The sequence below is a fragment of the Theropithecus gelada genome, chromosome 2 (genome assembly GCF_003255815.1).
Source record: "Theropithecus gelada isolate Dixy chromosome 2, Tgel_1.0, whole genome shotgun sequence".
Classification (NCBI taxonomy): Eukaryota; Metazoa; Chordata; class Mammalia; order Primates; family Cercopithecidae; genus Theropithecus; species Theropithecus gelada.
The window spans coordinates 109,869,958-109,872,473 of NC_037669.1; the positions used below are offsets into that span (position 1 = coordinate 109,869,958).

A 2,516-nucleotide genomic window follows, 5' to 3' on the forward strand; every position below is an offset into this window, starting at 1 on the left:
AAAATATTTGCAAACTATTCCTCTGACAAAGGTATAATATTCAGAATCCATAAGGAACTTAAACAAATCAACAAGCCAAAAAACAGTCGTGTTAAAAAATGGGGCCAGGCACTGCAGCTCACGCCTGTAATCCCAGCACTTTGGGAGGCCAAGGCAGGCAGATCACAAGGTCAGGAGATCGAGACCATCCTGACTAACATGGTGAAACCCCATCTCTACTAAAAATACAAAAAATTAGCCTGGCAGGGTGGCATGCACCTGTAGTCCCAGCTACTTGGGAGGCTGCGGAAGGAGAATGGCATGAACCTGGGAGGCGGAGCTTGCAATGAGCCGAGATTGCACCACTGCACTCCACCCTGGCAGAACGAGACTCCATCTCAAAAAAAAAAAAAAAAAAAAAGGGCAAAGGACATGGACAGACACTTCTCAAAAGACATACATGTGGCCAACCATATGAAAAAATGCTCAACATCACTAATCATCAGAGAAATGAAAATCAGAACCACAGTGAGATACCATCTTACACCAGTCAGAATGGCTCTTACTAAAAAGTCAAAAAATTACAGATGTTGGTGAGTTTGCAGTGAAATGGGAAAGTTTATACACTACTAATGAGAATGTAAATTAGTTCCTAGCCACTTTGGAAAACAGTTTGGTGAATTTTCAAAGAGCTCAAAGCAGAATTTCCATTTGACCCAACAATCCAATATTTGGGTATATACCCAAAGGAATATAAACTGTTCTATCAAAAAGACACAGGCATGTTCTTATTGCAGCACTATGCACAAAAGCACAGGCATGGAATCCACCTAGATGCCCATCAGTGGGGGACTGGATAAAGAAAATGTGGTACATAAGCACCATGGAATGCTACACAGCCATAAAAAAGAATAAAATCATGTCATTTGCAAGATGCAGCTAGAGGCCATTATCCTAACAAATTAACACAAGAAGTGTTGTCATCCCTGCTCCTACTCCGGGCTGTGGGGTCAGTGCGGATATTCAGTCATGAAGTCAAGGTAGGGACTTCTCCTGCAACGTGGCCGGCAAGACTGTTTGTGTTGCGAGGGCTGGACTTCCAGGTGATTTTACAACAAGATGCTGCTCTCCACAGGGATGCTTATGTTGTCAGTCACACAAGTCTACACCATCTTGACTGTCCAGCTCTTTGCATTCTTAAACCTACTGCCTGTAGAAGCAGACATTTTAGCATTAACTTTGAAAATACATCTCAGACATTTGATGACCTTCCTGCAAGATTTGGTTATAGACTTCCAGCTGAAGGTTTAAAGGGTTTTTTGATTAACTCAAAACCAGAGAATGTGTGTAAACCCATAGTGCCTCCACCAGTAAAAGATAATTCATCTGGCACTTTCATTGTGTTAATCAGAAGACTTGATTATAATTTTGATACAAAGATTTTAAATGTACAGAGAGCAGAATACAAAGCAGCCATAGCATGATGTTGATTCTGTTGACCTCATTAGCATGGAATCCAACGACATTGAGGTACTAAAGACAACTGACATTCCATCTGTCTTTATTGGTGAATCATCAGCTAATTCTCTGAAAGATGAATTCACATATGAAAAAGGGGGCCACCTTATCTTAATTCCAGAATTTAGTCTTCCCTTGGAATGCTACCTAATTGCCTTCCTTATCATAGTGGGCATCTGTCTCATCTTTATAGTCATTTTCATGTTTTTGGCTATTACAAATAAAGCTGACATGGACATTTGTTTTATGGAAATATGCTTTCATTTCTATTGGATCACAAATTTTTTCCAGGATAGACATAGAGCTAGAAGAAACAGACTTCATAAAGATCAACTTAAGAAACTCCCTATACTTAAATTCAAGAAAGGAGATGAGTATGATGTATGTGCCATTTGTTCAGATGAGCAGGAAGATGGAGACAAGCTCAGAATCCTTCCTTGTTCCCATGCTTATCACTGCAAGTGTGTAGACCCTTGACTAACTAAAAACCAAAAAAATCTGTCCAGTGTGCAAGCAAAAAGTTCCTTCTCAAGGCAATTCAGACTCTGACACAGATGGTAGTCAAGAATAAAATGAAGTGACAGAACATACTCCTTTAGTTAGACCTTTAGCTTCTGTCAGTGCCCAGTCATTTGGGGCTTTGTCAGAATCCCGCTCACATCAGAATATGACCAAATCTTTAGACTATGAGGAAGATGACAATGAAGATACCAACAGTAGTGATGAAGAAAACGAAACTAATGAACATAATGTTGTGGTCCAGTTGCAGCCTAATAGTGAATGGGATTACAACATAGCAAATACTGTTTGACTTTCAGAAGATGATTGGTTTATTTCCCTTTAAAATGTTTAGGTATATACTTTAGTTTGATTTTTTTACTCCCTTCAAAGATTTCCATAGAAATAACTTATTTTTTAGTATTCTACAATTTAATAAAATTGCTGAAAAAGGACTTTTGATCTGGTGTTTATCTGCAAGAGTGTACTTCTTCACTAATAATAATAGACTGGTGCTGTAA

The 2,516-nt window shown here is 38.9% G+C and overlaps 1 pseudogene; it reads left to right on the plus strand.

Moving 5' to 3' along the window:
• Positions 1-1,098: 1,098 nt before the first annotated feature.
• On the plus strand, positions 1,099-2,308 carry LOC112618556 (annotated as a pseudogene).
• The last annotated feature ends 208 nt before the right edge of the window (positions 2,309-2,516 follow it).